Source organism: Oncorhynchus nerka, linkage group LG16, assembly GCF_034236695.1.
Source record: "Oncorhynchus nerka isolate Pitt River linkage group LG16, Oner_Uvic_2.0, whole genome shotgun sequence".
In the NCBI taxonomy this organism is placed as follows: Eukaryota; Metazoa; Chordata; class Actinopteri; order Salmoniformes; family Salmonidae; genus Oncorhynchus; species Oncorhynchus nerka.
In genome coordinates this window covers 32,315,289-32,329,554 of record NC_088411.1, presented here as the reverse complement: position 1 = coordinate 32,329,554, position 14,266 = coordinate 32,315,289, and the positions used below count along the sequence as shown (strand labels likewise).

Genomic DNA, 14,266 nt, shown 5'->3' with positions numbered 1-14,266 from the left:
AAACTGTAATTTAGGAAATCTGTTCCCAAGTATTCCCAGAAATTAAAACATTTCGGTGATCGTGTCTCAATGTAATCAAGGTATGAAATGATTGTTATTTTGAAATACAGTCTATTTTGGGGTTTAGTTGATGAGTTTGATTTTCAGAAAGTCTTGGAAGACCATTTCACACAGGATGTTTTGTCCTACAGTATCTTCCTACTAATTCCTATTAAGACGTTCTCTGAACCATCCTCTCATCTGCTACATGCTATAGTGAGAGGATTGCTAACATTACTGTTATATAGTCTATGTTGATGTGTTTCTACAGAAAAGATTCTGCCGAAACATTTACATCAAACAGATCTATTTTAGCTGCCCTGATTGCATAATCATCCCACAGCTATGGTTCCCAAACTGTGGGGCACGCAGGGTTGGCAGGAAGGGCACGGGGGTCACAAAAAACCCTTTGCCAACTCTGTGTGTCCCACAGTCTGGGAACCACTGTTCCAGGGCATAATGTTTTGGCTAAATCTTTCTGAAAATCAAACTCATTAACTAAACCCCAAAATAGACTATATTCCAAACAACAATCATTTCATACCTTGATTACATTGAGACATATAAAACATAAAATTGCAAGAATATACTTTTTTTTAAATGCAACATTTTCTTTGCACCCAATGATAAAATTAGAAGAATTGCAGGAAATAAACTTTAAACCTGCAACATTCCCTCCACAAACAAGAGGGGTGTGAACAGTTTGGGGGGGGGGGGCTGCTCTAGAATGTTGGTCTAACAAATCCAATCTTTGTGCAGTGGAAAAAAATTCACCATGTAATATATAACAAATCCCCTGTTTTTGGCAAGTCCCAATAGTGGATCTAAGATAGAGGTCTAGACAAAGATCCTCTGGTCTGAGAGAGAGAGGAGAGAAGAGAGGAGAACGAGGAGAGAAGAGAGAGGAGAGGACAGGTGGGAAATCACTCTGCCAATTCATCAATCCACTGACACTCTATTCAGCAGACAGCCTATTTAACTAGACCAGGACCTGGGACCACCAGACTGGAGACCTCTACATAAACACCGGGCCTGTGTGTGTGTGTCTGTGTGTTTGTGTGTGTGTGTGTGTGTGTGTGTGTGTGTGTGTGTGTGTGTGTGTGTGTGTGTGTGTGTGTGTGTGTGTGTGTGTGTGTGTGTGTGTGTGTGTGTGTGTGTGTGTGTGTGTGTGTGTACTGTTTAAACCATATTTCCAAAAGATGGTTCTATACTATAGTTTAGGACTTTGTTGACTATATTGACAATCCATAATGCACCTATAATTGAAACGGCGTCAGTGAGGCGACTCACCCGTCGAGCAGCAGAATGGCGTTCTTGCGTGGTGGTCCAGCGTTAGGGCCGTAGAGGTGTGCTCGGCTGTAGAAGCGTACAGATTGCAGTAGTGTTCTCAGCATGGTGTAGTCCTTGGCTAGCTGGGTACTGTTAACTGTCTGACCCACCATGCTTCGGTAGCCATTAGGCTCTGGAGAGAGATGGAGAGAGGAAGGAAATTAAAGCAATAGAAAAAGTCATAAAATCGGATTTTAAACTAACCCTGGCCTTAACCCTAACCTAATGCCTAACCCTAACCTTAACCACACTGCTATCCCTAATGCCTAACCCTAACCTTAACCACACTGCTATCCCTAATGCCTAACCCTAACCTTAACCACACTGCTATCCCTAATGCCTAACCCAAACCTTAACCACACTGCTATCCTTAATGCCTAACCCAAACCTTAACCACACTGCTATCCCTAATGCCTAACCCAAACCTTAACCACACTGCTATCCTTAATGCCTAACCCAAACCTTAACCACACTGCTATCCTTAATTCCTAACCCTAACCTTAAATTAAAACCAAAAAGCTAATTTTTTGATGTTGCAGCTGGTCTATCTAAGGAAATCGCTCAGGTCTACCTCCAGAACTAAACTCATGATGGTATTACAGCGAGACACAGCGTGTCATTCTAACACTGTCCAACACAAGAGTGTTGGAGATAATCCCACATTAACCTCACAGCTTCTACTTTCTGGCGAGAGTGCTTGTATCTGTCATTTTGGCAGGGGTCGACTGCACCACATAGAAAGTCATCAGCTGTCAACTTCTCCTTTTAAAAACCACTCCATCCTTCATCATGCCTAAATATTCACCCCTCTCTCTCTCTCTCTCTCTCTCTTCACTCTTTGAAAGGCTTCCTTTCAATCATGACTCAGAGTCAAAACGTACACATTTGCATGCCCTCTCAAGGCTTTGGCAAGCACCAGTACTTATTTTGTTTTGTTATCATGAGCACTGCCAATGATATCAACTTCTTTACCAGAGCAGCTAGAAGTAAGCAATGTACTGGGAAGTCTATTATACTGTAATTTATGTGCTGTATATATCATATAATTGCTACTATCATATTGTATAGTGTATAGCCACTAGGAGTTATACATAAGGCATTCATAACACCTTTATGAAACCAGTCATTACACCTTCATGAAACCAGTCATAACACCTTTATGAAACCAGTCATAACACCTTCATGAAACCAGTCATAACACCTTTATGAAACCAGTCATAACACCTTTATGAAACCAGTCATAACACCTTCATGAAACCAGTCATAACACCTTCATGAAACCAGTCATAACACCTTCATGAAACCAGTCATAACACCTTTATGAAACCAGTCATAACACCTTTATGAAAACAGTCATAACACCTTCATGAAAACAGTCATAACACCTTTATGAAACCAGTCATAACACCTTTATGAAACCAGTCATAACACCTTTATGAAACCAGTCATAACACCTTCATGAAACCAGTCATAACACCTTCATGAAACCAGTCATAACACCTTTATGAAACCAGCCATAACACCTTTATGAAACCAGTCATAACATCTTTATGAAACCAGTCATAACACCTTTATCAGTGTTGCAGTATCATTCATCACAATATAGCTTCATAATATAGAAATATACTTTTATTGTAGTTCTATTCTTCATAACACATGTATTCAACATCATTTATAAAGATTTTTCCAAATAAAAGTACCCTCAAACAGATCTTTATGAATCTTTTGTACAATGGAAATATGTATTTTTACTGCCACCGCACTATTCCCATAACAGGCTGGCAGCAGCACAGAGTCAGCGGTTGGGGACTTTGTATATTGAGTGTTTCGTAGCCTCTCTCGTGAACTTTCAATTTTGCAGGATGCAGCTGAGAATAAACAGTGTTATCTTCTTCAATTAGGATTTTTTTCTGTGACAACATCCAAGAGAAGGCGGATCTGAAGTTAACAGAATACCTGAACTCGAGGGAGCTCTGGCCAGGAGCACCATTCAAATGGCATGTTAGGCCCAACTCTGTTCCTGGAGAACTACCTTCTTGTAGGTTTTAGCTCTCCAAAAACATAGAGGGGTAGCCCTTTATACCCCTGTATACCCCTGTATACCCCTTTATACCCCTGTATACCCCTGTATACCCCCGTATACCCCCTTATACCCCTGTATACCCCTGTATACCCCTTTATACCGCTGTATACCCCTTTATACCCCTGTATACCCCTGTATACCCCTTTATACCCCTGTATACCCCTTTATACCCCTGTATACCCCCGTATACCCCCGTATACCCCTTTATACCCCTGTATACCCCTGTATACCCCCGTATAACCCCTTATACCCCTGTATACCCGTTTATACCCCTGTATACCCCCGTATACCCCGTATGCCCCTTTATACCCCCCGTATACCCCGTATAACCCTTTATACCCCCGTATACCCCCTTATACCCCCGTATACCCCTTTATACCCCTGTATACCCCCGTATAACCCTTTATACCCCTTTATACCCCGTATACCCCTTTATACCCCTTTATAGCCCTTTATACCCCCTTATACCCCTGTATACCCCCGTATACCCCCTTATACCCCTTTATACCCCTGTATACCCCTTTATACCCCGTATACCCCTTTATACCCCTGTATACCCCTTTATACCCCTGTATACCCCCGTATACCCCCTTATACCCCTGTATACCCCTTTATACCCCGTATACCCCCTTATACCCCTGTATACCCCTTTATACCCCTGTATACCCCCGTATACCCCGTATACCCCTTTATACCCCGTATACCCCCGTATAACCCTTTATACCCCCGTATACCCCCTTATACCCCGTATACCCCTTTATACCCCGTATACCCCGTATAACCCTTTATACCCCTTTATACCCCGTATACCCCGTATAGCCCTTTATAGCCCTTTATACCCCGTATACCCCGTATACCCCTTTATACCCCTTTATACCCCCGTATACCCCTTTATACCCCTGTATACCCCTTTATACCCCTGTATACCCCCGTATACCCCCGTATACCCCCTTATACCCCTGTATACCCCTTTATACCCCGTATACCCCCTTATACCCCTGTATACCTTTATACCCCTGTATACCCCATATACCCCGTATACCCCATTATACCCCTTTATACCCCCCGTATACCCCCCGTATAACCCTTTATACCCCGTATACCCCCTTATACCCCGTATACCCCTTTATACCCCGTATACCCCGTATAACCCTTTATACCCCTTTATACCCCTGTATACCCCTGTATACGCCTTTATACCCTGTATACCCCTGTATACCCCCGTATACCCCCTTATACCCCTGTATACCCCTGTATACCCCTTTATACCCCTGTATACCCCTGTATACGCCTTTATACCCCGTATACCCCCTTTATAGCCCTTTATACCCCGTATACCCCCGTATACCCCGTATACCCCCTTTTTAGCCCTTTATACCCCCGTATACCCCGTATACCCCCGTATACCCCTTTATAGCCCTTTATACCCCCGTATACCCCGTATACCCCGTATACCCCGTATACCCCTTTATAGCCCTTTATACCCCCGTATACCCCGTATACCCCGTATACCCCTTATACCCTGTATACCCCTTTATACCCCTGTATACCCCTTTATAGCCCTTTATACCCCCGTATACCCCCGTATACCCCTTTATACCCCTGTATTCCCCTGTAGGTACAGTGTTGTCCAATGCTTTAGAATTCTGCTTTATTAAATACCATACATTGTACAATATTTGAAATGCAGTATATAGTGTGGTGTAGTAGATACTGACCGTTGCCCAGTTCCCAGGAGATGTTGTATTTCTTCCCAGCGCTGTATTTGAGTAAGCTGAAGGCTGCGGAGGAGTTCCAGGAGGAGTCAGGGTTTCTCTGCAGGGCGTTGAACCCCAGGACCAGATGCAGACCAGCACACTCGGCAAAGTTGTACAGTTTGTCTAAAGACCTGGCTGGGAGCAAACCAGACGCAGTTGTAACTTTGTTTCTTCTCAAAATATTCAAGGTAGCATTCAGTCATACTGTGGCCGGGCTAACTATACAACAAATAATGATTTCTAAACATTGAAAACACATTTGGGACATTTATATTCCAGTATGCTAAGTATGTCTGAGGCCTGTCTAAAACAACTGTGCCCTTTCTAAAATCTACACTTAACCCCTAATATTATAGGATAGTAACCAACGTGGTGGGAACTCCACATTAGCTGGCTAGATAGATTTTGGACTATGGAAATACATGTAGGTACAAACCTATCACAGATTTAATTATTTATCAAAACTAAGTGACCCGTCCAGAAAAATTCCTGTTCCTAGTTCTAACCTCTAACCTTGTCAATCTAAGCCTCACTCATTGTCTCAAATCAATCAAATCAAATTCTATTCGTCACAAGCTTCGTAAACAACAAGTGTAGACTAAAAGTGAAATGCTTACTTACAATGCAGAGAGAAAATATAAAAAATATTTTGAAATAATAACACAATGAGTAAGGATAACATAGCTACAGTACATGTCTAAAGTTTGGACACACCTACTCATTCAAGGGTTTTTCTTCATTTGTACTATTTTCTACATTGTAGAATAGCAATGAAGACTATGAAATACCACATATGGAATTTTTTTATTTTTTATTTTATTTTTATTTCACCTTTATTTAACCAGGTAGGCTAGTTGAGAACAAGTTCTCATTTGCAACTGCGACCTGGCCAAGATAAAGCATAGCAGTGTGAACAGACAACACAGAGTTACACATGGAGTAAGCAATTAACAAGTCAATAACACAGTAGAAAAAAATGGGCAGTCTATATACAATGTGTGCAAAAGGCAAGAGGAGGTAGGCGAATAATACAATTTTGCAGATTAACACTGGGGTGATAAATGATCAGATGGTCATGTACAGGTAGAGATATTGGTGTGCAAAAGAGCAGAAAAGTAAATAAATAAATAAAAAAACAGTATAAAAACAGTATGGGGATGAGGTAGGTGAAAATGGGTGGGCTATTTACCAATAGACTATGTACAGCTGCAGCGATCGGTTAGCTGCTCGGATAGCTGATGTTTGAAGTTGGTGAGGAGATAAAAGTCTCCAACTTCAGCGATTTTTGCAGTTCGTTCCAGTCACAGGCAGCAGAGTACTGGAACGAAAGGCGGCCAAATGAGGTGTTGGCTTTAAGGATGATCAGTGAGATACACCTGCTGGAGCGTGTGCTACGGATGGGTGTTGCCATCGTGACCAGTGAACTGAGATAAGGCGGAGCTTTACCTAGCATGGACTTGTAGATGACCTGGAGCCAGTGGGTCTGGCGACGAATATGTAGCGAGGGCCAGCCGACTAGAGCATACAAGTCACAGTGGTGGGTGGTATAAGGTGCTTTGGTGACAAAACGGATGGCACTATGATAGACTGCATCCAGTTTGCTGAGTAGAGTGTTGGAAGCCATTTTGTAGATGACATCGCCGAAATCGAGGATCGGTAGGATAGTCAGTTTTACTAGGGTAAGCTTGGCGGCGTGAGTGAAGGAGGCTTTGTTGCGGAATAGAAAGCCGACTCTTGATTTGATTTTCGATTGGAGATGTTTGATGTGAGTCTGGAAGGAGAGTTTGCAGTCTAGCCAGACACCTAGGTACTTATAGATGTCCACATATTCAAGGTCGGAACCATCCAGGGTGGTGATGCTAGTCGGGCATGCGGGTGCAGGCAGCGATCGGTTGAAAAGCATGCATTTGGTTTTACTCGCGTTTAAGAGCAGTTGGAGGCCACGGAAGGAGTGCTGTATGGCATTGAAGCTCGTTTGGAGGTTAGATAGCACAGTGTCCAATGACGGGCCGAAAGTATATAGAATGGTGTCGTCTGCGTAGAGGTGGATCAGGGAATCGCCCGCAGCAAGAGCAACATCATTGATATATACAGAGAAAGAGTCGGCCCGAGAATTGAACCCTGTGGCACCCCCATAGAGACTGCCAGAGGACCGGACAGCATGCCCTCCGATTTGACACACTGAACTCTGTCTGCAAAGTAATTGGTGAACCAGGCAAGGCAGTCATCCGAGAAACCGAGGCTATTGAGTCTGCCGATAAGAATATGGTGATTGACAGAGTCGAAAGCCTTGGCGAGGTCGATGAAGACGGCTGCACAGTACTGTCTTTTATCGATGGCGGTTATGATATCGTTTAGTACCTTGAGCGTGGCTGAGGTGCACCCGTGACCGGCTCGGAAACCAGATTGCACAGCGGAGAAGGTACGGTGGGATTCGAGATGGTCAGTGACCTGTTTGTTGACTTGGCTTTCGAAGACCTTAGATAGGCAGGGCAGGATGGATATAGGTCTATAGCAGTTTGGGTCCAGGGTGTCTCCCCCTTTGAAGAGGGGGATGACTGCGGCAGCTTTCCAATCCTTGGGGATCTCAGACGATATGAAAGAGAGGTTGAACAGGGGAAGGAATACCTAGGATAGGATAAAGTAATCCTTCTCCCCCTCCCCCCCCCCTTAAAAGACCTAGATGCACTATTGTAAAGTGGCTGTTCCACTGGATGTCATAAGGTGAAAGCACCAATTTGTAAGTCGCTCTGGATAAGAGCGTCTGCTAAATGACTTAAATGTAAATGTAAATGTAAACAGGCTGGTAATAGGGGTTGCGACAATGGCGGCAGATAGTTTCAGAAATAGAGGGTCCAGATTGTCAAGCCCAGCTGATTTGTACGGGTCTAGGTTTTGCAGCTCTTTCAGAACATCTGCTATCTGGATTTGGGTAAAGGAGAACCTGGAGAGGCTTGGGCGAGGAGCTGCGGGGGGGGCGGAGCTGTTGGCCGAGGTTGGAGTAGCCGGGCGGAAGGCATGGCCAGCCGTTGAGAAGTGCTTATTGAAGCTTTCGATAATCGTGGATTTATCGGTGGAGACCGTGTTACCTAGCCTCAGTGCAGTGGGCAGCTGGGAGGAGGTACTCTTGTTCTCCATGGACTTCACAGTGTCCCAGAACTTTTTGGAGTTGGAGCTACAGGATGCAAACTTCTGCCTGAAGAAGCTGGCCTTAGCTTTCCTGACTGACTGTGTGTATTGGTTCCTGACTTCCCTGAACAGTTGCATATCACGGGGGCTATTCGATGCTATTGCAGTCCGCCACAGGATGTTTTTGTGCTGGTCGAGGGCAGTCAGGTCTGGAGTGAACCAAGGGCTGTATCTGTTCTTGGTTCTGCATTTTTGAACGGAGCATGCTTATCTAAAATGGTGAGGAAGTTACTTTTAAAGAATGACCAGGCATCCTCAACTGACGGGATGAGGTCAATGTCCTTCCAGGATACCCGGGCCAGGTCGATTAGAAAGGCCTGCTCACAGAAGTGTTTTAGGGAGCGTTTGACAGTGATGAGGGGTGGTCGTTTGACTGCGGCTCCGTGGCGGATACAGGCAATGAGGCAGTGATCGCTGAGATCCTGGTTGAAGACAGCGGAGGTGTATTTGGAGGGCCAGTTGGTCAGGATGACGTCTATGAGGGTGCCCTTGTTTACAGAGTTAGGGTTGTACCTGGTGGGTTCCTTGATGATTTGAGTGAGATTGAGGGCATCTAGCTTACATTGTAGGACTGCCGGGGTGTTAAGCATATCCCAGTTTAGGTCACCTAACAGAACAAACTCTGAAGCTAGATGGGGGCGATCAATTCACAAATGGTGTCCAGGGCACAGCTGGGAGCTGAGGGTGGCCGGTAGCAGGCGGCAACAGTGAGAGTCTTATTTCTGGAGAGGTAATTTTCAAAATTAGTAGTTCGAACTGTTTGGGTATGGACCTGGAAAGTATGACATTACTTTGCAGGCTATCTCTGCAGTAGACTGCAACTCCGCCCCCTTTGGTAGTTCTATCTTGACGGAAGATGTTATAGTTGGGTATGGAAATCTCTGAATTTTTGGTGGCCTTCCTGAGCCAGGATTCAGACACGGCAAGGACATCAGGGTTAGCAGAGTGTGCTAAAGCAGTGAGTAAAACAAACTTAGGGAGGAGGCTTCTGATGTTGACATGCATAAAACCAAGGCTTTTTCGATCACAGAAGTCAACAAATGAGGGTACCTGGGGACATGCAGGGCCTGGGTTTACCTCCACATCACCCGCGGAACAGAGAAGGAGTAGTATGAGGGTGCGGCTAAAGGCTATCAAAACTGGTCGCCTAGAGCGTTGGGGGCAGAGGATAAGAGGAGCAGGTTTCTGGGCATGGTAGAATATATTCAGGGCATAATGCACAGACAGGGGTATGGTGGGGTGCGGGTACAGCGGAGGTAAGCCCAGGCACTGGGTGATGATGAGACAGGTTGTATCTCTGGACATGCTGGTTGTAATGGGTGAGGTCACCGCATGTGTGGGAGGTGGGACAAAGGAGGTAACAGGGGTATGCAGAGTGGGTCTAGGGGCTCCATTGTGAACTAAAACAATTATAACTAACCTGAACAACAGTATACAAGGCATATTGACATCTGAGAGAGACATACAGCGAGGCATACAGTAATCACAGGTGTTGAATTTGGAAAGCTAGCTAAAAACAGTAGGCGAGGCTAATCCGCTAGCACAACAAACAGCAGGTAAAATGGCGTTGACTAGGCAACGGGGCCGACAGGTAAGACAAACAAGCAGAAAGGAGTACCGTGATTAATGGACAGTCCAGCGTGCGTCAGCTATGTAGCCAAGAGATCAGTGTCCAGGGGGCAGCGGTGGATGGGCAGGGGGGCTGGCGAGTGTTATCCAGGTTTTTTTTAATTTTTTTTTTTAAACTAACAATGACTAACTAGCTTGTAGCTAGTTAGCTGGTTAGCGTCTGGAGGTTCTTGAGTGTGTCATAAAAATAAAAATAAGAGTAAAAGTAATAGCGATTCCGTATCACATTGGGAATAATGTAGTAACCAAAAACGTGTTTAACAAATCAAAAACAATTGTATATTTGAGATGTTTCATAGCCACCTTTGCCTTGATGACAGCTTTGCACACTCTTTGGTGCTACAGTACTACACTACTATGTTACTCCATACTACAGTACTTTGTTTATATTATACTACAGTACTATAGTACTATGTTACTATGGTGCTACAATACTACAATAGTATGGTGCAACAATACTACAGTAATATGGAACTAAACTACTACAATACTACAATCCTAAAATACTACAGTGTTATGGTAATATGATACCACAGTACTAAGTTACTATGTCACTACATTACTATGTTACTATTTACTACAGTACAACAACACTATGTTACTATGGTATTACAATACTACAGTACTATGTTACTATGGTACTACAGTACCACAATACTATGTTCCTATGGTACTACAATGCCACAGTACTGTGTTACTATGGTAATACAATACCATTACTACAGTACAACAGTACCATGGTACTGTTTTACTACAGTAAAATGGTACTACAATACTAACGTACTACAGTAATATGTTACTACAGTACTATGGCACTACAAAACATACTGTACTATGGTACTACAATACTACAGTACTACAGTACTATGGTACTAAAGTACTATGGTAATACAGTACAATGGTACTACAAAACTACAGTACTATGGTACTATAGTACTATGGTACTAAAATACTGCAGTACCATGTTACTACTCTACTATAGTACTGCAATACTACAGTACAGCGGCACTATATCATTACAGTACTATGGTACTATGTTACTACATTACTATTGTACTACAATACTACAGTACTACTGTACTATGTTACTACAGTACCAAGGTACTATAATACTACAGTACTACGGTACTGCTACTACAATACTACAGCACTATGGTACAATGTTACTACAGTGCTATGGTAATGCAGCACTACAGTACAATGGGACTATGTTGCTACAGTACTATGTTACTACAATACTACAGTACTACGGTATTATGTTACTACAGTAGTATGGTACAACAGTACTACAGTACTATGGGACTATGTTACTGCAATACTACATTACTAAGGCACTATGTTACTACAGTTCTATGGTACTACAGTACTACAGTACAATGGGACAATGCTACTACAATACTACAGTACCATGTTACTACAGTACTGTGTTACTGTAATACTACAGTACTATGTTACTACAATACCACAGTACTATGTTACTACAATACTACAATACTGTGCTACTACAATACTACGGTACTGTGTTACTGCAATGCTACAGTACTGTGTTACTGCAATACTACAGTACTATGTTACTACAATACTACAGTGCTATGCTACTACAATACTACAGTACTGTGTTACTGCAATACCACAATAGTATGTCACTACAATACTATGGTACTGTGTTACTACAATGCTACAGTACTATGTTACTGCAATACTACAGTACTATGTTACTACAATACTACAGTGCTATGCTACTACAATACTACAGTACTGTGTTACTGCAATACCACAATAGTATGTCACTACAATACTATGGTACTGTGTTACTACAATGCTACAGTACTATGTTACTGCAATACTACAGTACTATGTTACTACAATACTACAGTGCTATGCTACTACAATACTACAGTACTGTGTTACTGCAATACCACAATAGTATGTCACTACAATACTATGGTACTGTGTTACTACAATGCTACAGTGCTATGCTACTGCAATACTACAGTACTATTCTACTACAATACTACAGTACTATGTTACTACAATACTACAGCACTATGTTACTGCAATACTACAGTACTATGCTACTACAATACTACAGTACTATGTTACTGCAATACTACAGTAATGTGTTACTACAATACTACAGTGATATGTTACTGCAATACTACGGTGCTATGGTACTACAATACTACAGTACTATGTTGCTACACTACTACAGTACTATGTTACTACAATACTACATTGCTATGTTACTGCAATACTGCAGTAATGTGTTACTACAATACTTCAGTGCTATGTTACTGCAATACTACGGTGCTATGGTACTACAATACTACAGTACTATGTTGCTACAATACTACAGTACTATGTTACTACAGTACTACAGTGCTATGTTACTGCAATACTACAGTAATGTGTTACTACAATACTACAGTGATATGTTACTGCAATACTACGGTGCTATGGTACTACAATACTACAGTACTATGTTGCTACACTACTACAGTACTATGTTACTACAATACTACATTGCTATGTTACTGCAATTCTGCAGTAATGTGTTACTACAATACTTCAGTGCTATGTTACTGCAATACTACGGTGCTATGGTACTACAATACTACAGTACTATGGTACTATGTTACTAAAATACTATAGTACTGCAATACAACAGCACTACGATTCAACTCTACAACAGCACTACGTTACTACAATACTACAGTACTACGGTACTGCTACTACAATACTACAGCACTATGGTACTATGTTACTACAGTGCTATGGTAATGCAGCACTACAGTACAATGGGACTATGTTGCTACAGTACTATGTTACTACAATACTACAGTACTATGGTATTATGTTACTACAGTAGTATGGTACAACAGTACTACAGTACTATGGGACTATGTTACTGCAATGCTACATTACTAAGGCACTATGTTACTACAGTTCTATGGTACTACAGTACTACAGTACAATGGGACAATGCTACTACAATACTACAGTACCATGTTACTACAGTACTGTGTTACTGTAATACTACAGTACTATGTTACTGCAATGCTACAGTACTATGTTACTGCAATACTACAGTACTATGTTACTACAATACTACAGTGCTATGCTACTACAATACTACAGTACTGTGTTACTGCAATACCACAATAGTATGTCACTACAATACTATGGTACTGTGTTACTACAATGCTACAGTACTATGTTACTGCAATACTACAGTACTATGTTACTACAATACTACAGTGCTATGCTACTACAATACTACAATAGTATGTCACTACAATACTATGGTACTGTGTTACTACAATGCTACAGTGCTATGCTACTGCAATACTACAGTACTATGTTACTACAATACTACAGTACTGTGTTACTGCAATACCACAATAGTATGTCACTACAATACTATGGTACTGTGTTACTACAATGCTACAGTACTATGTTACTGCAATACTACAGTACTATGTTACTACAATACTACAGTACTGTGTTACTGCAATACCACAATAGTATGTCACTACAATACTATGGTACTGTGTTACTACAATGCTACAGTGCTATGCTACTGCAATACTACAGTACTATTCTACTACAATACTACAGTACTATGTTACTACAATACTACAGTACTATGTTACTGCAATACTACAGTACTATGCTACTACAATACTACAGTACTATGTTGCTACAATACTACAGTACTATGTTACTACAGTACTACAGTGCTATGTTACTGCAATACTGCAGTAATGTGTTACTACAATACTTCAGTGCTATGTTACTGCAATACTACGGTGCTATGGTACTACAATACTACAGTACTATGTTGCTACAATACTACAGTACTATGTTACTACAATACTACAGTCCACCTCACCAGTATCTTTTCTCTTCTCTAGACTAATTGAATGTTTGACATTTAACTGGCTGATAAATCCAAGCATACTTCTGATCAGGCCTGTACAACGCCCATGGGAGTGTGTGTGTGTGTGTGTGTGTGTGTGTGTGTGTGTGTGTGTGTGTGTGTGCGTGCGTGCGTGCGTGCGTGCGTGCGTGCGTGCGTGCGTGCGTGTGTGTGTGTGTGGTGACGTGCACTGATGGACATCCCAGCCTGCTGATGAAGAGCAGGTGAGGGGCATAGTTGAATGACAGCCTGCTGAGCAGATATGGCTATAAAGAAGATCTGGACTGAAGCGTCCAGAAAAACCAACCAATCTCTAAACAT

The 14,266-nt window shown here is 42.2% G+C and overlaps 1 pseudogene; it reads right to left on the bottom strand.

Moving 5' to 3' along the window:
- The window catches only part of LOC115121879 (inactive heparanase-2-like), a 293,833-nt pseudogene that overhangs the window by 114,136 nt on the left and 165,431 nt on the right, over nt 1-14,266 (bottom strand).